The sequence below is a fragment of the Protopterus annectens genome, chromosome 14.part0, assembly GCF_019279795.1.
Source record: "Protopterus annectens isolate FY-2018-M chromosome 14.part0, PAN1.0, whole genome shotgun sequence".
NCBI classification, from domain to species: domain Eukaryota; kingdom Metazoa; phylum Chordata; order Ceratodontiformes; family Protopteridae; genus Protopterus; species Protopterus annectens.
In genome coordinates this window covers 523,287,697-523,310,228 of record NC_056748.1, presented here as the reverse complement: position 1 = coordinate 523,310,228, position 22,532 = coordinate 523,287,697, and the positions used below count along the sequence as shown (strand labels likewise).

Below are 22,532 nucleotides of genomic sequence, written 5' to 3'. Positions count from 1 at the left end.
TTCTAATTGAAAAAGACTGGGGTTTGTCCTGTGCTCTGCTGTGGTGTCCTTGCTGACCACCTACAAAAAGGTCTTTTACTCCTTCAACTCTGATCCCACTGCTAAAGAGCAAGAAAGCCTCTTGCCTATGTAAAACATAATGAGTTCTATTAGGACTTTGCTAAATTTTCTTGACTTCTTATTCTCAGGTCCGCTCACGTTTGGCAAAGAGGTTCTAAAACATGGAGAATCAGGGCAAGATCCTTAGTACTTTGTGTGTTAAATTCTGCCCTCCATATTGCTCTCTTAAAAGAGTGGGGGGAGCTGTAGTTATGGGTGCGGACACAGTAACAGCAGAAGCCAGACTTACTTCACTCTGTAAGTAGTCGGGATCACTTCTCTTTCCATTTGAGAAGTTTGAAAAACCATAAAACCATAACCAAAGTAGGTAAGGGAAATGATATCCAAATGTTACGTAATCCATTTTGTTGTTCCCTCCCAACCTGACTCAGTGCTGTTCCCAGACATGCCAACATCAGAAACAAGTGGTGCAACAATGAGCCATCCAAGAGGTCCCGTCTGACAAAAAAGTGTAAGATTTTATTCCAGATTCATTCTGTTCCCAAACTAAACAAAATACCTCATGACCTAAACATGTTTTCCCAGAGGAAATCTTTTAAATGGTCATTGTGCAGTTTACTCTCCTGATCCTTCTTTGTCAGACAGAGAATGGATGTGCTGTTTGGTCTGACAAAATACCTGCTTTCACATCAGGATCTTCAAGGAGTCCAGGAAGTATTTACGCTTTTGGGTCACAGCATGTCACTACCAGTTCGGGGTTCTACCATTATGTCTCGACGTTGCCTCCAAGGGGATAACCAGCTGCTTGTCCATGCTAACAGCTCAGCTGCAATTGTAAGGAGACGAGAGCTTTCCCTGCTTTGAAGACTAGCTCCTCTCTGCACTTTCCATGACAGATGTGTTACAAAACATGAAACCTCTGCATAGAAGTGGTTTTCTCTCTGGGGATCTCAGTGAACCTTGCACAATCGCCTGTATGTTTGGTTCAGTCTTTTAACCTTCACAAGACTGATCTCTGAACAAAACTCTTAACCCTGGTCTTTTTGCCTTAGAACATGTTACTTTCTCTGCAGCAGGTGGTTGCATACATTCGCTCACCTCAATCTCTGCAGCAGGTGGTTGCATACATTCGCTCACCTCAATCTCTGCAGCAGGTGGTTGCATACATTTGCTCACCTCATTCTCTGCAGCAGGTGGTTGCATACATTCACTCACCTCATTCTCTGCCGCAGGTGGTTGCATACATTTGCTCACCTCATTCCCTGCAGGAGGTATATGCATACATTCGCTCACCTCATTCTCTGCAGCAGGTGGTTGTATACATTTGCTCACCTCATTCTCTGCAGCAGGTGGTTGCATACATTCACTCACCTCATTCTCTGCCGCAGGTGGTTGCATACATTTGCTCACCTCATTCCCTGCAGGAGGTATATGCATACATTCGCTCACCTCATTCTCTGCAGCAGGTGGTTGTATATGTTCATTCACCTCATTTTCTGCAGCAGGTGGTTGCATACATTTGCTCACCTCATTCTCTGCAGCAGGTGGTTGCATACATTTGTTCACCTCATTTACTGCAGCAGATGGTTACATACATTCGTTCACCTCATATTCTTCAACTGGTGGTTGCATGCATTATTTCATCTTATTCTCTGCAGCAGGTGGTCGCATACTTTCGCTCCCCTTATTTTCTTCAGCAGGTGGTTGCATACAGTCGCTCACCTCATTCTCTGCAGCAGGTGGTTGCATACATTCGCTCAACTCATTCTCTGCAGCAGGTGGTTGCATACATTTGCTCATCTCATTCTCTGCAGCAGGTTGTTGTATACATTCGCTCACCTTATTTTCTTCAGCAGGGGGTTGTATACATTCGCTCACCTCATTTTCTTTAGCAGGTGGTTGCATACATTTGCTCACCTCATTCTCTGCAGAAGGTGGTTGCATACATTTGCTCACCTCATTCTTTGCAGCAGGTGGTTGCATACATTCGCTCACCTCATTCCCTGCAGGAAGTGGTTGCATACATTCGTTCACACCATTCTCAGCAGCAGGTGATTGCATACATTCGCTCACCTCATTCTCTGCAGCAGGTGGTTGTATACATGCGTTCACCTCATTTTCTGAAGCAGGTGGTAGCATACATTCGCTCACCTCGTTTTCTTCAGCAGGTGGTTACATACATTTGCTCACCTCATTCTCTGCAGCAGGTGGTTGCATACATTTGCTCACCTCATTCTCTGTAGCAGATGGTTGCATACATTCGCTCACCTCATTCCCTGCAGGAAGTGGTTGCATACATTCGCTCACCTCATTCTCTGCAGCAGGTGGTTGTATACATGCGTTCACCTCATTTTCTGCAGCAGGTGGTAGCATACATTCGCTCACCTCGTTTTCTTCAGCAGGTGGTTACATACATTTGCTCACCTCATTCTCTGCAGCAGGTGGTTGCATACATTTGCTCACCTCATTCTCTGCAGCAGATGGTTGCATACATTCGTTCACCTCATATTCTTCAACTGGTGGTTGCATGCATTATTTCATCTTATTCTGTGCAGCAGGTGGTCGCATACATTCGCTCACCTCATTCTCTGCAGCAGGTGGTTGCATATAGTCACTCACCTCATTCTCTGCAGCAGGTGGTTGCATTCATTCGCTCACCTCATTCTCTGCAGCAGGTGATTGCATACATTCGCTGACCTTATTTTCTTCAGCAGGTGGTTGCATACATTTGCTCACCTCATTTTCTTCAGCAGGTGGTTGCATACATTCGCTCACCTCATTTTCCTCAACAGGTGGTTGCATACATTTGCTCACCTCATTTTCTTCAGCAGGTGGTTGCATACATTCACTCACCTCATTCTCTGCAGCAGGTGGTTGCATACATTCGCTCACCTCATTCTCTGCAGCAGGTGGTTGCATACATTCATTCACCTCATTCTTAGCAGCAGGTGGTTGCATACATTCGCTCACCTCATTCTCTACAGCAGGTGGTTGTATACATTTGTTCACCTCATTTTCTGCAACAGGTGGTTGCATACATTCGCTCACCTCATTTTCTAAAGCAGGTGGTTGCATACATTCGCTCACCTCATATTCTTCAACTGGTGGTTGCATACATTCACTCATCTTATTCTCTTCAGCAGGTGGTCGCATACATTCTCTCACCTCATATTCTTTAACTTGTGGTTGCATACATTCGCTCATCATATTCTCTGCAGCAGGTGGTCGCATACATTCATTCACCTCATTCTTAGCAGCAGGTGGTTGCATACATTCGCTCACCTCATTTTCTTCAGCAGGTGGTTGCATACATTCGCTCACCTCATTTTCTTCAGAAGGTGGTTGCATACATTCACTCACCTCATTCTCTGCAACAGGTGATTGCATTCATTCGCTCACCTCATTCTTTGCAGCAAGTGGTTGCATACATTCGCTCACCTCATTTTCTTCAGCAGGTGGTTGCATACATTCGCTCACCTCATTTTCTTCAGCAGGTGGTCGCATACATTCGTTCACCTCATTCCTTGCAGCACGTGGTCACATACGTTCGCTCACCTCATTCTGTTCTTGTAGAGATTTGCCAAAAAGCCTAGTGCCTTTTGGTAGCTTCAGTTTTTATGATACCCCATTCCAAGTTTCACATGGGGGTATTTCATTGGATTCTTCAGATCCAGAGGCTCTCAAATTTTGTGTCATTGTCCTTCTAAGTCAAATTTTACAAGGCTTTTCTTTCATGTCTACAGTGACTGCCAGATCCTTTTCATGTACTGATAAAAAAGTATTCCATCAACAGAGTCCCCATGCAGTAGTCACCACAGATGTGTCTGCTCGAGGCGTGGGCACTAAAACAGGCAGCGAATTGAAAGTGCCTGGTCACATCAAGAATCTCATCTTCCTAGAAGCATTTCACAGAATAGAGCCTTGCTTTATAATATGTGGCTTTTTGAGACTACCTCCCTCAGTGGCTGTAAGCAGTCACACAGATAACACTGCTGTTTAGAATATGTGGCCCTTTCAGATGTCCTGCTTCAGTATCTGTTATCAGTTCACACAGAAATTATGGGTGTGGTGTGGAGCATCATCAAACAAAAGGGTAGAGAGAGCATCCTCCCAGCTGATTTTCAAAGAAGCTATGAGAGTTTGGCTTTGGACTGTCAAGTCTTACAGTTTATCAGTATCCATGCTAATTACTAATAAAGCCAGTTCCTAGCAGACACTTTCAGCCTCTGTCTTCTGATATCTCAAATCTGATCTGTGAGTCTTTCAGTAACAGGAGAATTTTACTTTTCTGGACCAAACAACCGTACAACCTCTTTGCTATTCTAGTGAACCTTAAATGTCCCAAATACTTTTTTTTTTTTAACTGATAACCCTCTCACACTCAATGGGTCAGACCATGGGTGCTCTAGTTAATGTGTTCCGTAAATGGCTTCTTCACCTCCTTTATGATTTTCCTTTATTTCGGCTGCTGGCAAGGTTCAGTCAGAATGCCACATGGCTCAAGGCCAAAGCATTTCTAACAGCCCATTCAAACTTGGTTCCCCTGCTGTGTTCATTATTACTGGAGAAACCCCCTCACCTGTGACCTCATAGATACTCTTGTCTGACTTCCACCTGCTAATGGTAACATCATGGCTTCTTCAATTCCATTAATTGCAAGCAGTCCTACACCTTCTTAAAGACTGGCTGGCGTCATTTCTTCCTCTCACAGGCCTTCTAATCAGAAACGTTATCAGAGTAAATGGACCCATTTTTCCACATTGGCATCATAGGTTCATAGGTGTGTACTAGGCTAACGGCCCTGAGGCCTTTACAAGCCTAGCCATAGTATTTCCCTGGCATAGTGCCACCTGACCTTAGTTCCCAGTGCCTCTGTCGAGTAGAGCCACTGGAGTTATCCCTGAGGTGAATTTTCTGTTTCCCATCCACTCATCAAGATTTCTCTTGAAGAGGGTCAGCGAGGTGCTCTGCTTGATATGCATGGGAAGACTGTTCCAAAGCATGGGCAGTCTCTGGGTTATGAAACTGTCCCTCCAGCTGTTCTGTTAATTATGGAAATGAGGTTGAGGTCTCTGGATAGTGTGGTGTGCAGGGATTGGGATTTCATTAGATGTACCATTTCTAACAGAGCTGGGTCAGACATAGCTTTGTAAGTCAAGCAGAGATTGCCTCTAAGTAGGCAATATGAGACAGAGAATAGTTGGAGTTTTTTGAGTCTGTCCATATAGGACAAGTGTTTAAGTCCTAGGATCCTCTTTGTGAGGTACTTTTGTGGCCTCTCCAGTTGTTGCAGGTGTCTAGTGAGTTACATGCCGAATGAGACATTGTACTCAATGATTGGCCTAATGAGGGAGGAGTAGAGGGAGACAATGACCTCTTTATTCCTGGATGCAAAACCCTTAGTAATGGGATGTGCCACATAGAAGGAGTTTCTGACCACAGTGGCAATCTGGTGATCAAAAGAGAGGTTGCTGTCAACCTGTGTTCCCAGATCTCTTATAATGCCTTCTGTGTTCAGTGGACTACCATCAATGTGGTCATTCATGGGAACTAGTTTTTCCCAAAGCGGATGACTACACGTTTTTTGGCATTGAGCTTAAGGCCATGGTTCTGACACCAGTCATTGGTCTCAGTGAAGCCATTCTGCAGGATGTCAATATCACTTTGGGAGTTAATAATAACTCCCAACTTGCAATAATCTGTGAACTTTGTCAGCCAGAGTCCCTTCGTGTTGGCCTGGACTTCTGAGAAGTAGATACCAAACAGGAGAGGACCCAAGACCAAACCCTGTGGGACTACACTCATGACTAGTCGGCAGAGTCAGCTACTTTTACACTGTGGGTTCTATCTGTGAGCCAGTTTGCAACCCACCTAGTGATATAGGGGTTGATGCCTAGCTTAGTAAGTTTTTCTATGGTTCCTGAGTGGGGAATGGTATCAAAAGCCTTGGCCAGATCAAGGTAGGCTGTATGAACCACCTTCTCTTCATCCACAGCTCTGGTGACTGACTCAAAAGAAGTCGACCAAGTTGAGCAGGCATGATCTACCCTTCACAAAACCAGACTGTGTGGGATCCAGAGTTTGGAGATTCCCTATATCCTTATTTATTAGGTCCATGATGATGCGTTCTATAGCTTTGCATATCAGGCTGGTCAGGCTAATGGGGCGATAGGTCCCAGGGTCTATAGTCGCTCCTCCTTTGTGGAGAGGGATGACTAGTAGTGCGCCATTTGGTAGGGAACAAAGCCTGAGGTGAGGCTGTGATCGAACAGGTCACACAGGTGAGGTGCCAGTTCACTCTGTAGTTCATGTAGAACACAACCAGGGATATAGAGCTTCTTTTCTTACCCTTTACCACTCCACTTTCCTAGCCTTACTACAGCATTCCCTCATTCTACTTACCTGGTTACTTTAGCATGCCTCTGACATCTGCTGCTCTCTGATTGTCTCCATAGAATCTTTCTTTACCTGCTGAGCCCCGCTCCGCTCCCCTACCCTACCCCCAAATCCCACCCACCCCCAGTGCATCCACATATATACCTAACTAACCACACCCCCTCTCCTCCAATTACTATCCAACCACAACTAACCATTCATCTCTCTTTTCCCCCTATACTTCATTCCTTAACCACACCCTTTCACTTATACCACTTAACTTATCTAACAATACCACACCCACATCACTTGTGCTACTAACTAAAGCTAATATCCACCTTTAAAATGTATAAACCCCATACCCTAGTACTCGAACATACCATATTTGTGTTCTCTCTTTCTTTCACTCTAATATTAGCACACCTTACTACCTCCTACGAACAACCACTACACTCACACCTTAACAAACCAGATAAACAAACTTTCTCCATAATTCATACCTACCTCAACCATCACATCAACATAACTTCCAATCCTAGCTATCTTTTACCTAGATATCATAGAATTACCCACATTAAACATGTCTACCCTAATCCCAGAAGGATACTCCTTCCACATAGTAAATATACAAACACTGCCTACCTAATCCTACTCCTCTCTCTTAGAAATGGAGATATTCACCCAAACCCAGGCCCAATTGACTCCTCAAATCAATCCAATAACCTAAACCCCACTAATAACCCACTACTTAGAAAACCAAACAACTCACTCTCAGTAGCTAACCTTAATATACGTAGTATTAATAATAAAACAACTCAACTACATGCTCTCTTAGAACTGTACTCCTTTGATATTATTTGTCTAACAGAAACCTGGTTAAAACACTCAACAAAAGACAGCGAAATCATTCCTCCTGGCTATAATATCCTACGTCTCGACAGAGAATATAAAAAAGGTGGTGGTATAGCTATCTTATTTAAATCTAGCCTTCAAATAACCACATTCCACCAAAAACCTCCCCAGGATTCCAATGCTGAAATTCTCATTACCAAACTTGAAATAAACACAGTCAAATCAATCTGTATTATCTGCATTTACATTCCCCCAGGAAATAACATTTCCACCATAGAAAAGATCCTTTGTTGGCTATCACTAAACTTACCCCAAGAAACAATAATCTTAGGTGACGTTAATATCGATTGGCATTCTTGTAACAACAAACAACCTACTAGCCATATTAACCTTTATGGATTCTCTCAGACCATCTCCTCCCCCACTAGAGTAAATAAAATTAACAAAAAGGAAAGTACTATAGACACCATTCTCAGCAACAATCAACGCCATACTTATGAAACAGGAACTCTCCCTGATGATATAAGTGATCACTTATTAACCTACATCATCAGGCTCAAAACCAACCCTCCTACCCAAAACATAACCAGAACAATCAGATCCAAAAAAAATTTTAACTTAGAACTATTTCAAAATGAACTGATAGCATGTAATTGGACACCTCTAAAACACCTTTCTCTTGATGAAGCTGTAGATTTCTTTAATACTAAGTTTCTGACCATACTCAATTACCATGCCCCCACACGCCCCATTAGAATCAGAACTAAATCTGCCCCCTGGCTCTCAATTGAAACCAAACAAAAAATCACTCTCAGAAATAAAGCCTGGAACAAATCTCGCTTAACTAAAAACACAGCAGGCTACCAAATCTTTAAGCAACTGAGAAATGAAACCAAAAAAGCAATAATGAACGATAAGAAAAGCTACCACCTGAAACCTCAACATACTCGCCAAAATAACCCACAAAAGTTCTGGGCAAACATAAATCAATTATTACAGCCAAGTAAACCTGTCACACCCAACCCACAAGGCTCTGACATAAGTAACCCCAACCAAACAGCAAATTCCTTTAATTCCTTCTTTACCGAAACTATTCAAACCTTAGCAAGTCAACTTCCCATCAAAAACACAAACATGTCTAACAGCAACCCTAACCCACCACCACCATTTCACTTTCAACCTGTCCCTACAACTTATATTCTCTCCCTTCTCAAAAAACTCAAACCATGTACTCCTTCTGCTGACCTACTACCCACTGAATACTTGCAATTAGCAGCTAAACCAATAGCCTTCCCAGTTTCAATACTGATAAACAGAACCATCACTGAAGGATATGTGCCTAAACTTTGGAAAATCTCCCATATTATCCCACTTCATAAGGGTGGAAATTCTACTGAAATCTCTAATTACCGCCCTATAGCCCTTCTTTCACCCTTATCTAAAATTATGGAAAGGTGTATCCACAAGCAACTGCTTCACCACCTTCTCCAAAATAACCTACTCTCTAACACCCAACATGGTTTCAGACCATCCCACAGTACCACCACTGCCCTCCTCTCCTTTACAGACACAATCAACAAAAATCGTAACAACAACACCCTTTCCTCTGCACTTTTCTTAGACCTATCCAAAGCTTTTGACATGGTCAACCACCAAATACTCATAAGCATTCTTCAATCCTTATCAATTGATACCCAATCTATTAACTGGTTTAATTCCTACTTAAGTAACAGACATCAAGCAGTACTCTGGAACTCCACTCTATCCTCCCAACTACCTGTCAACATTGGTGTCCCACAAGGGTCTATACTAGGTCCCCTCCTATTTTCTTTATTTATCAATGACCTACACCAAGCTGCTCCCCAAGCTACATGTATACAATACGCAGACGATTCAACACTAATCTGCTCAGCCACATCTGTATCACACCTTCACTCCCTCACACAACACATATTTAACTCTGTAGAAGAATGGTTTTCCCAGCACTGTCTACTACTTAACCCTAAAAAAACTAAACTGCTCCTCTTTACACCTTCCAGCAAATCTCCCCATATTGATTTTACTATAACATCAAAAAATGGCACACCTATATCACAAGACTCTACTACCAAACTACTAGGCATTACCATTGACAACAACCTGAACTTTGATACCCATATTGACAACACACTTAAAACCATTAACAAGAAAATAGGCTCTCTTTACAGAATCAAACCTTTCCTCACTCCAGAATCTAGAACAACTATCGCCCACTCCCACCTTATCTCACCCCTTCTCTATGCCTCTCCCATATTTACCAACTTATCAAAAAAGAATCGATCAAAACTAGAAATCTCCTACCACAACATAGCCAGATTTGCCACAGGAAACCCCTACAGAACCCACCACTGTACTAATTTAAAACAACTTGGCTGGCTGGAATATCGGCAGCAACTAAAAATTAACCTTACTTTTTGCTGCCTTGAACCAGGTCTCTGTTACAGCACAAATGTCGATGTTCTCCATTTTAAGGAGTGCTTCGAGCGAGTGCATTGTGAAATTTAGACTTCTAGCATTGAGCAGCCTGACCCTCTGACTGCATTTGTTTGCTCCTTTGCAATCTCTTTTCCTCTGGTCCTTTCTAACTGGTCTGAACTTCTTGACTCCAAACACAACTACTCTGATTAGAGATGGCTGAGCTGCTATTTCTGATTTTTCTTTGATAGCCGACTCCTCCTGTCTTATCCTTTTTATGGTCCCTATAATGGTTCTAAAGGATACTGTTCACCATTGGCCACCTATTCAAGATTGTATTCCTCCTTGATAAATTTGTTTCATGTTGGGAAAAAGTCACTTTTACCACAAACCTAAAATGTCTACCCTGGAAGATCCTATTTCTGTTTGCCGTTATGTCTGCAGAACAGGCATCTAAATTTAATTTTCCAAAAGGGGAAGATGGCACTGTGAATAGATCTTTCTTTTATACCAGCAGTTGTTACAGATTCTGACTTGAACTGCCTGTCAGCCTACTCGTTTTCTTTCCTCAGTATTCTAATTATGGCTGATATCTTCTCCATTGTACAGATGTAAAAGACAACTTAAATTTTACTAAGCAGGGCCAAATCCTCTTGTAAAGGTAACTGATTCTTTGCATCCTTTGCCAAGTCTAAGTTTGGTAGGAAAGCTTCTAGAGTTTGTCTTTCCAGATGGCTAGCTAAATGTGTTGAATTTTGTCATGTTAAGCATAGAAAGCCTCTTCCCTTTAACTTGCACGTTTATTTTAGTAGGACAATATTAACTTCACCATCTGTTTTCCATATAGCCACCATTGATGATATGTATGCAGCTGCAAACTCATCTTTCCTAAACACCTTTACAGTGCAATATAAACCATTAATTTTTAAATGCAGATCTTCTTTTTTGAGTTACCACCATCCATGGAATGTTATTGTGATTTTGACCACCTAGGAGGATTACCTAGGGAGTCAGTCCTTACAGGTTACAGAAGATGGACCTTTTTTATCAGATGCAAAAGTTGTATACCTTAGTGATGGATCTGTAAAATGAAGGTCGATCTTTGGTAACATACCCTTTCTCCCTGCATCCATCCCCCGTTTGTGTTGTATCTGGGAGTCTCTTCACTCCTCTGTCTTGCATCTGTTGTCTTCTACCCTGTACTAAGTATTGAAACAGGAAGAACAGGAGAGTGTAGGTACGCATTGTGTATAAGGGGAAGGAGAAGGTTCCATGTAGCCTGGGAATGTTTCTGTCAAGCAGGCTTAATGGCTGCAGCATCAGTCCTGCTGTCACAGAAGGTGGACATATTCTTAAAGAACTAACATTATGGTATACACATATATATCATTTCTATGTGCTTGGAAGTCTTTGGAGATGTGACCTTGTGACATTGACCTTGTGTGTTTTTTTTTCTTTAGGGAGGGACAGGACAGTGCTAGTCTTCTGTTTAGATAACATTGAGGGGCTGTGAGATTAGCAGGATAGTTTTTGCTAGATGTTCATCGTGCATAAAAGCATTTATTGTATTTTTTCTGTCTGTTTGCAAAAAAAGAAAAAAAAAAACAAAAAAATACTTCTTCTTTCCTAAACTTCCTAGCTAGTTGTTCCAGAGATCAGATTTTGCTGATCCCTGGGCTTTGTATTTGGTTCCTGTATTCCTCCATTTTCTTGTGTGGCCAGAGGGTAGTTTCTTTACTCACTAGTGGGAGTAGGGAGTACTGAGCTGCCTGTTTGTCCTCAAAGGAGTGGTTAGAGACAGAAACTAGTAATTCATTGGCCATTTTGGGTCATTTCCTGCTTCTTTCAGCCCCCTGCTATAAAGCACGCTTTGGCAGGCTTTTCTGGCATTAGAGAACTTGGCATAGCTCCTCGTGGTCCCCTGCAGAGTTCCTAAGCCAGCAGAGAGCAGAAAAAGCAACTTTCTCGATTATAAGTATTTTTCAGCTTTTTTTATTGCATTTTTCGATCTTTTGAGCTTTTCGACTACTGTTTGTGCCTATATTACTGTATTACTACCTGTTTTTCCTGTTTTTCTGTGCTTAAATTGTTGATTGCACTTGTTGGCTAAAGTTTTGCTTAAAAGTAACAAACAGGCTTATACACTCAAGTGTACTAGCCTTTGATAGCAATTTAGTCGAATACCAAAGCATTTATTGTATTTTTTCTGTCTGTTTGCAAAAAAAGAAAAAAAAAAAAATACTTCTTCTTTCCTAAACTTCCTAGCTAGTTGTTCCAGAGATCAGATTTTGCTGATCCCTGGGCTTTGTATTTGGTTCCTGTATTCCTCCATTTTCTTGTGTGGCCAGAGGGTAGTTTCTTTACTCACTAGTGGGAGTAGGGAGTACTGAGCTGCCTGTTTGTCCTCAAAGGAGTGGTTAGAGACAGAAACTAGTAATCCATTGGCCATTTTGGGTCATTTCCTGTTTTTTTCCAGCCCCCTGCTATAAAGCGCTCTTTAGCGCGGAGTTGCCACCGTTGCACACTAGAGCAGCGGCGGTTAATCAGGTTTAAACTATTCGGGCTACCTAAAGTCCACTCTTCAAATTTTCCCTTAAAACTACCTTCCTCGAACTATACTGCTGATCTAATCAGCATATCCTATAACTAAAAAGATCATCTCTACTTGACTCCAAAGTAGACTATTCTCTATCTGTAAAGCCTAGCACTTGCTCCTACAGTACTTATCACCTTGATACAGCACTCTTGTTATAGATAGTACCCCAAAAGGCTAACCCCATTTCTCAGTCACCCACATCCCCCCGAATCTTTTTTTAAGTTTTTTTGTCTATTCCTTCTAGCATGTCGAGGGATCAGTTGCTAGTGTCCTCTCCTGCTCAGCTGGTGAACCTGGGAATATTGAGGCAATGTTACAATTGCCTCATGTACACAGACAACCCTCTCCTCCTCCCACAAAACACAAATACATGCGAGAGATGCAACTATACGGCCAAACTGGAGGCTGAGCTCTCTCAACATAGGACTGGCAAGACCAGACAGGAGGAGAAGGTAACCACACACACTATAGACCCAGTCTCACATTGTACCATCACAACCTCAAATCATACACATAAACACACAAAGACATACTCGGAGGCTCTGATCAAAATCTACCAAAACAGCAGAGGCCACCAAAGCAGACACCCAAACAACTACCACCTCAGAACACAACACCTGCAACACATAGACCACACAGTCAGAGTGTCAAACAGTCACAGCCCTTAAGGCCAAACACAATGCCAGACACACTCGTCATTGGTGACTCCATAGTCAGACACACTGGCGTCCGCTCACCAGACTGAGTAAGGAGAAGGTCACAGTAAGCTGCCTGTCGGGCGCTAGAATCCGCCACATAACGCAAGCACTCAGGTCTCTCAACAGCAGGTACAAGTACGACTCAGTCATTGTCCACGCTGGTGTAAGCGACCTGAGGCGTACCTCCTTGGACTACATGAAAAGAGACATTGAGGAGCTCTCTGATTATGTAGCCCAGGCAGGTATGACCCTGACCTTGAGCAGTATCCTACCTTCACCAAGAATGATGCCACAATACAGTGATAAGATGATCAGCTTTAACAATTGGCTTAAACTCTGGTGTCATTCAAAGGGGATCCAATGTCTGTCTGCCTGGGATGACATGCTGGACAAGCCACGCTGCTTTGCAAGGGACGGCTTGCACCTGTCACCCCTGGGATTCCGGATATTGGCAAAGGCTCTTGCCACCCCCATAGTGCCTTTTTTAGGCAAGGCTCAAATTCTAAACCTACCACCCTAGAACATAATAAAGGAAAAAAAACTAAGGGTAATGCTGCTCAATGCCAGAAGTCTCAATCTCAAAATGCACGCACTCGAGGCCCTTCTCAGTATGGAGAACATTGATGTCTGTGCTGTGACAGAAACCTGGTTCAAGGCTCCTGAGAGCACCCCAGCACTATCAGGTTTTACCTCATATCATGCGTTCCGGCCCCAAAATCCGGACAATACCAAGAAAGGAGGGGAGGTATCCATATTCATCAAGGACACCCACACCTCAAAATTGGTGGCAACGCACGATGCATCGGAGACCATCCAGGTGCAATTAACCATAGGCAAGACTGCTCTGCAATTTGTAGCATGTTACAGGCCACCCTCGCAAACTCAGGAACCTCACATGGCCTTCCTGAAAACACTGGAGGGGATAAATGTATCTCCGAACACCATCATACTAGGTGACTTCAATTACCCTAATATAGACTGGGAACACTACTCAAGCCCAAACACTCTAGCCCAAAAGTTCCTGGAATTCATAAACTCAAATGCCATGGAACAACTAGTCACCATCCCCACAAGAGGAGAAAACATACTTGATCTCATCATCACGAACATGGGAGCACAATGTTCAACACCGGAAGTATACCCCTCACTGGTGAGATCAGATCACAAACTAATCTCGCTGGAGGTCCTCATCCCGCCCCCACCTGAAATAAAAAAGACCACAGTAAAGAACTTCTCGAAAGCCGACTTCACACTTCTAAAGACTAGTGTGGTCTCCTTTAAGGTCCCCGAGCAGCGGAAAACATTACTCAAGCCGCTGAATCACTTACAAATTCCTTCTACCAGCACCTGCAGGACTGCATGGATCAGGCAATCCCAAGCAAAACAAAGACTCTTTGTACCAAAGGCAAGCGTCCAGTCTGGTGGACCCCAGCCATAAACAAACTCTACAACAAAAGGAGGAAGCTACTACAAGATAGAGCAAAATCCTTAAAAGGTAAGACACCTTTGATCACTATAAGTAAAAAGCTAAGAGCTCTCATAAAATCATCCAAAGCAAATTTTGAGAGAAAAATAGCTAAGGACTCAAAAGACAATCATAAGGCCTTCTTTAGCTATGCTAGAAACCTGGGAGGAAACTCCCCGATATGCTCAGAATTAGTTCAAAATGATGTGAAGATTACTGATCCTACAGACATTGCCAACATACTGGCTGACAGGTTCAGTGCAAACCCCACCCCCCCAAAAGGAGAGATATCTATACCAAACGATTGTAGCCCCCCAAACATCTCTAACGCCCAGGTGAGAACTGCTCTCTCCAAGGCAAAAAACACAGCATCCATGGGACCTGATGGTGTCCCCGGCTGTGTGCTCCACGAACTCAACGAGGAATTAAACCCGCAGTTAGGACAGCTGTTTAATCTTAGTCTCACCTCCGGATACGTGCCAGGAGTGGCGCTGGCGACTGTGGTCCCACTTCACAAAGGCGGTGCCTCCACCGACCCTGGAAATTACCGTCCCATTAGCTTGACAAGCCTTATCTGCAAAGCCATGGAGAGGATCATAATGGATCTCATAAATAAAGACATAGGGAATTTGCAGACTTTGGATCCAACCCAGTTTGGCTTTGTCAAAGGCAGATCATGCCTTTTAAACTTGGTTGACTTTTTCGAAACAGTCACCAAAGCCATTGATGAGGGAAAGGCAGTCCATACAGCCTACGTCGACCTGGCAAAGGCCTTCGATACAATACCCCACTCGGGTATCATTGAAAAACTCATCAGCTTAAATGTAAACCCATACATCACAAGATGGGTTGCAAACTGGCTGAGTGACAGAACCCACATGGTCAGAGTTGCTGGCGCCATGTCAGACTCAAAGCCTGTCACAAGTGGTGTCCCACAGGGCTCAGTCCTGGACCCACTCTTGTTTGGCATCTACTTTTCCGAAGTACAAGCAAACACAGGAGGGTTATGGCTGACAAAGTTTGCAGATGACTGCAAACTGGGCGTCGTAGTCGAAAACACATCTGACACAGATATCCTTCAGAAGGGTCTCACAGAAACGGATAACTGGTGCCAGAGCCATGGCCTAAAGTTAAATGCCAAGAAATGCATAGTCATACCCTTCGGGAAAAACAAGGTTACCCCTAGCTACCATATAGGTGGCAATCCACTGATCACAGAAGAAGTTATCAGGGACCTGGGGACCCAGGTTGACACTAGCCTTTCATTCGACACTCATATTGCTAAAGTAGTTAGGAAGACCTTCTACATTGCCCACCTGATCATGAAGGGATTCACATCTAGATCAAGGGAGGTCATAGTCTCCCTATACTCAGCACTCATCAGACCAATGATTGAGTACAATGCCCCATTCGGAATGTATCTGACCCGACACTTGCAGCAGCTGGAGAGGCCACAAAAGTTCCTCACCAAAAGGATAAAGGGTCTCAAAAATCTATCTTATGCTGCCCGACTGAAAGAACTCCAGCTCTATTCAGTAAACACGCTTGCTCAGAGGTGACCTGTGCCTGACATACAAGGCCATGTCAAACCCAGATTTGATGAACATGCTTCACCTCAAAAAAATCTAGATCCCTCAGAGCCACAAGGGCGGGAGACTTAAACCTCGACACGGTTATTAATAGGACGTGCTGGAGGGATAGATTCATCACCCAAAGACTCCCTATGCTGTGGAACAAAATCCCGGTATATGTGAGGCAGAGCACCTCGCTGGCCTTGTTCAAGAGGAATCTTGACCAATGGATGGGAGATCGCAGATTTACCCCAGGGATTACCTCAGTGTCACTGCTCGACAGAGGCACAGCAAAATAATGGGCATAGTTTCTCCAAACTAAAGGGGTGGCGTAAGCCACAAAACTATGGGCTAGGCTTGTAAATGCCCTTGGGCAGATAGCCTAGTATGAACCTATGAACCTATGAACCTATACAGCTGCAGTCATTACAGATGGGTTATCCTGCTGTCAGACGGGTCCTCGGTCGGCCAAATTCCAAAGTCTAGGTCCAGCGTCGGTTGTCGTCGCTTCTTCCCTGACGTCAGTGCGGCAGGGGTATAAAAGAGGCAGCCGACACCATTTTCTTCAGTCTTTCTTGCCGTGCGGTGCCCGAAGCAGAAGCAGTTCGCAAGTGCCGGTCGGCCAGCTCCTGAGATTTACGAAAGTATTTCAGCCGAAGTCTTCTTGAAAGCTAAGTATCCCGTTGGGGAAACTTTTCCTGCCTTAGACCGATGTCAGACAAAGTTAATAATTGCATTTCTTGTGGGAAGCAAATACCGCATAAGGATTTCCACTCTTTCTGTATACCTTGCTTAGGCCCAGACCACGACGTCTCGGCCTGCCGTTTTTGTGCTAGATTCAACAAGTGCACTATTAAGCGCCAGGTGGAGTTCACCCTTCACTATTTTGGCAAAAAATTTAATTATATCATGTCGTCGGATTCTCCGACTCCAGTTTTGAGCAAAAGACGCAAAGATAAGGACCGATATACTAGGTCCACACCGACTACTGAGACCACACTTAGGCCGACTACCAGTTCTCCGGTGCTCAGCGAGGTGCCTACACAGCCCTTGAGTACCGATGACACTACATTACCGGTGTCTTCAGTACCCGAGGTCGCAGGCTCCTCGGTCCCCATTCCTACTGCAGATACCGATGCCACTCTTGGCGGGGAAACTCAGAATTTAGACAGGCCTGCCATGTCTCAAGGCGTCTTCAGGCCTTCCTCCTTCTCTATTAAAGCTTTCACTAAATCTAAAGCAGCCATGAAAACCAAAAAACAGGGTCCTCAGACCTCCTCTTAAGGTCCCATGCCTAAAAAGCAGATGCTTAAAATGGCTGAGGATTTGATTACTCTTATCAGGGGTTCTCAACCCCCCTCTGACAAAAGGCCTAGATTAGAGGAAGACTACCCTTCCTCAGATCAAGCTTCTATTACCTCAGAACACTCTGAGGACCAGGATTTTGCCTATTCTCCTTTCGAAGACTCTGATGCAGAGGAGTCTATTCCCTCGGTCTCCCCCCCTGAGGACTACTCCTTTGGGGAAACCCTGCATACATTAAGGGAGCACTTTCACTGGGAAGGCCAAGATTACTCAGATTCCAAGAAAAGGCTCAGGGAATTTCTTCTGCTCCCCCAGCATAGGCCCCTGGCTATCCCTCCTGTTTTAGATATATTGGATGATGTGTACACAGAAGCCAGCCTTAATCCAGATTATTTGCCTCCAGCCCCTGTTAAACCAGACTGGTATTACCGGGTTCCTGATTCTCACCAGTTCCTATATAAAAGCCATACTGCTGACCCAGAAACTATTTCACAGGGTCCCAAGGGAATTAAGGCCTCTACTGCTAAAAACCCATTACCTTCAGAGAGATTCCAGATCTTTAGAAAGGTGGGGGAAAATGGTGTACACCTCGGCCACTTTAACCATGAGGGCATTAAACTGTCAATTCCATATGTTAAAGTATCAACAGTTTTTGATATCTCAGCTGAAAAACAAGATGACTCAACCAGAACAACCAGATTTAAGAGTTGCAGGATTTGTTGCATGGTGCAGAGCAAGTGGGTAAACATACCTTGCAGTGTGGTTTTGATGCTTTAGAGGCCTCATGTAGAGCTGCTGTTATGGGGTCTGTTATACGTAGACATGCTTGGCTCAAAGAGCAAACCTTACCAGATCATGTCAAAGCTAAACTATTAGATGCACCTCTTCAAAAAGATGTATTGTTTGGTGTTAAAGCTGAGGAGGTACTAAAGAAAATGGAGGAAAAAGCGAAATCAATGCAAACAGTGAAAGATTTCCTGCAGGTACAACCTCCACGTTTCAGCAGAAACTGGCCTTCAAAAAATTGGTCCTTTCCAGCGACAGACAGACCTCAAAGGGGCAGATACAGATGCCCAATAGGTAGAGGGCAACCTCAAGGATCTTTCAGAGCCAGACAGTGGCAAGCACCAACCCCAAGAGGTGGAGAAGATAGATCACAGTCATTCAGAAAACAGACACAATGACTTCCCCCTACACCTGCCAAGCAAAGCTTTAATGGCAGCACCTTTGGGCGGAAAACTGGCATTATTCTCAAAAAATTGGCATATTGTTACAAAAGACAAATGGATTCTGGACATTATAGACAAAGGCTACAGGTTCCACTTTCACACCCTTCCAAAAATGAGAGGCATGCCAAACCTGCCACAGAATCAAAGGGCAGAGGCACAAAAACAAATTTCAGCTCTCATGGACATGAAAGCGATTCAAGAGGTGCCTACAAAAGAACAAGGTCAAGGGTTTTATTCCAGACTATTCCTGGTACCAAGGAAAGACAAAGATTGGAGACCTATCTTAGACCTGTCCACTCTAAACACACATCTACAGGTGCCAAAATTCAAGATGCTCACTTTACAGCAGCTTCTTCCCATGCTGGGCAAGGAGTCTTGGCTGGTAACATTGGACCTCAAGGAGGCATACCTGCATGTCCCTATCAGACAAGATTGCAGAAGATACCTCAGATTTCTTGCAGGTTCAACCCATTACCAATTCTCTGCATTGCCCTTTGGCTTATCTACTGCGCCCAGAGTATTTACGAAATGCCTGGCATCAGTAATTGCCTTCTGCAGACTACAAGGAATACAAATCTACCCATATCTGGACGACTGCCTGATCCACGCGGACAGCCAGGACATACTACTGCAGCACCTGGCGTTTGTAATAAAACTGTTGAACTTCCTGGGATACACAGTCAACAAAAGAAATCAAAACTAATACCCTCTCAACAAAAAATTTTCCTGGGTGCCAGCTTGAACACATCCACCCAGATGGCCTACCTCACGCCAGACAAACAAGGGCAACTGTCTCAATACTTCAGCAAAATGGCAACTTTCACCAGGCTAACTGCAAGGAAAGTCCTGCAGGCTCTGGGATTCATGTCATCTTGCATCCTACTAATCCCATGTGCAAAGCTGCATATGAGGAAACTTCAGTGGTACCTAAAAAACTTATGGTCTCAACACAGCCACAGCTTGGAAACAATTATACCACTCATTCCATGCCTTCAAAAGGAATTTTTGTGGTGGGCTCAAGCATGCCAAAGAAACACAGGTCTCCCTTTCTGTGTACCTCAAGCAACTCAAATCATCACAACAGACGCCTCAGTCTACACCTGGGGAGCACACATGACAGATCAGTGCATTCAGGGAAAATGGTCCCAAAAAGAGAAGCACCTGCACATCAACCAAAAAGAAATGCTAGCCGTGCAAAATGCTGTTATGACCTTCAAAGACCTACTGCATCCAGGCCAGCTTTTGATAAGGACAGACAACACCACAGTGATGTGGTACATAAACAAACAGGGGGGAACTCATTCATACCCCCTGTGCAGGCAAGCCATGACCCTATGGAACACAGCACTGGAATTGCAAATTCAACTACAGGCACAATTCCTGCCAGGGAAGGAAAACACACTGGCAGACAACCTAAGCAGAAATATGACAGATCCACATGAATGGAAGTTGCATCCTCAAGTTTTCACAAAGATAACTCAGGCATGGGGACAGCCAGACATAGATCTCTTTGCTACCCACAGAAATTGCCAGTTGAAAAATTTTTGTTCAAGGACCTATCATTCACAGGCCTGGAAAGTGGGCGCACTTTTTTTCAATTGGACAACATTGACAGTTTATGCCTTCCCGCCTCTTCCTCTGCTGCCCAAAGTTCTACTAAAAGCCAGAGCAGAGAGGCTGAAAATGATTCTCATTGCTCCAGACTGGCCAAGACAACACTGGTATCTGCTCCTGAAGAGCCTGACACATTCCCCACCATGAATCCTACCTCTAGTCCCTCTTCTTTTGTCCCAGCACAACTTCAAAACTCTTCACAGCCATCTCAAAACTCTAAATCTAGCTGCATGGAGAATTCCTTGATTTACCAACAGACTCTCCTCTCCAAGGAGGTGCAGGATGTCATCTTGTAGGCCAGAAGACCTTCTACTAGAAAAGCCTACTCCGCCAAATGGAAACGATTTTGTGCCTGGAATCAAGAAAAGGGCCAGAATTCTTGGGTAATAAATATACCTCAAATTTTACAGTACCTAGCTGAGATGTTAAACAATGGACTTTCCTTCTCCTCCATCAAGATCCACGCTTCAGCCATTTCTGCACAGTACAACACAGATCCTCCTTTGTTCTCACATCCTCTCTTAAGGCAGTTCCTCAGAGGGGCAAAGAATATAAAACCCCCAAGGAAACCACCAGTCCCTGCTTGGGATCTCAACTTCGTATTGGAAAAGCTGACCCTTCCTCCCTTTGAGCCAGCTTCTTCAACAGAACTACAATACTTGTCATGGAAAACAGCCTTTCTTCTGGCTATCACCTCAGCACGCAGGGTTTCGGAGCTACAGGCCCTCATGGCTGTACAACCATTCATCATTTTCCATCAGGACAGAGTTTCCTTACGAACCAACCCTACCTTTATGCCAAAGGTAGTATCCACTGTAGCTTTGAATCAGACTATCCACTTACCTACCTTTTACCCAAATCCACAAAACAAAGGGGAAAGACTACTACATTCCTTGGACATTCACAGACAACTTCGTTATTATTTGGACAGGACAAAGCCATTCAGGAAATCCGAGCAACTCTTTGTGTCCTATGCTACAGGTGCTCAAGGAAAGGCTATTTCCAAACAGACAATTTCAAAATGGATAGCCCACCGCATACGCTTTTGTTACTCATTTCATGGAAAGTCTGTGCCTGCATGCATCAGATCCCACTCCACCAGGGCCACAGCTACCTCTGCAGCTTTCCTCAGGGGGGTCCCTACCAAGGACATTTTGGAAGCAGCCACTTGGAGTTCAGTGCACACTTCCTCCAAGCACTATCACCTACCACTAAACTCTAAATCTAGAGCGGGTTTTGCCACAGCAGTCTTGCAGGGCATCCTCGCTCCTCCTAGTTCCACTTAGTGCCTACCACCCCTACTTAGCTTTGGGATTCTTCCCCATCTGTAATGACTGCAGCTGTATGCACGATGAACATAGTACAGTTTTGTACCTACCATAAATGTAGATGTTCGAGTGCTCATACAGCTGGAGTCCAGGTCACCCCCCCTCCGTCCCCTCTTAGGACAGGCCTTATGACAAGCACCTTATCATACAACCTATTTGGGGTATTCTCTTATGGTGTATTTGCTTGCAACTACTGTTTTTTGATTATTCTATATTGCATGTTTGCATAAATTTATGTTTTGCCTTCCTTCTGAGGGCACCTGACATCTGGGGCAAGAAAAACTGAAGAAAATGGCGTCGGCTGCCTCTTTTATACCCCTGCCGCACTGACGTCAGGGAAGAAGCGACAACAACCGACACCGGACCTAGACTTTGGAATTCGGCCGACTGAGGACCCACCTGACGGCAGGATAACCCATCTGTAATGACTGCAGCTGTATGAGCACTCGAACATCTACATTTATGGTAGGTACAAAACTGTACTTTCTCGAGGAAGAGCAGTGCCAGCAAAGAAAGCTTATAAATGTGAACTGTAAAGCATAATTGCAAACACAAATGGTAAATCATAATTTGTTAGGAGAGGTTAAGGCACACAGAATGTAAACTGTGGTCTGTAGTGGACAGCATAGCAACCACAAATTATAAAGTGTAATTTGCGATGGAGAGGTTATTAAACACAGATTGTAAAGTTTGGTTTGTGAGGTAGAGATTGTCAAACACAAATTTTAAAGTTTGATTTTTGATGGAGATGTTACCAAACAAATTGTAAAGTATGATTTGTGAGGGCAAGATTACAAAATATTAATTGTAAACCATATGTAAGAATAATTCATATATATGGTATTTCATTACGAGAACTCCACTGAAAACTGTAACATATCAATATAATTGTGTGCTGAGAATCCTTGTATATTTCCTTAAAACTCACTTTCTTTACACAAAAATGCATATATATATATATATATATATATATATAAAAGAAGTT

The 22,532-nt window shown here is 43.7% G+C and overlaps 1 protein-coding gene across 1 annotated transcript in view; it reads left to right on the top strand.

Annotated features, from left to right (window-relative positions):
* Window positions 1–22,532, top strand: part of HK1 (hexokinase 1) — a 623,778-nt gene that overhangs the window by 340,646 nt on the left and 260,600 nt on the right. The window lies entirely within an intron of this gene.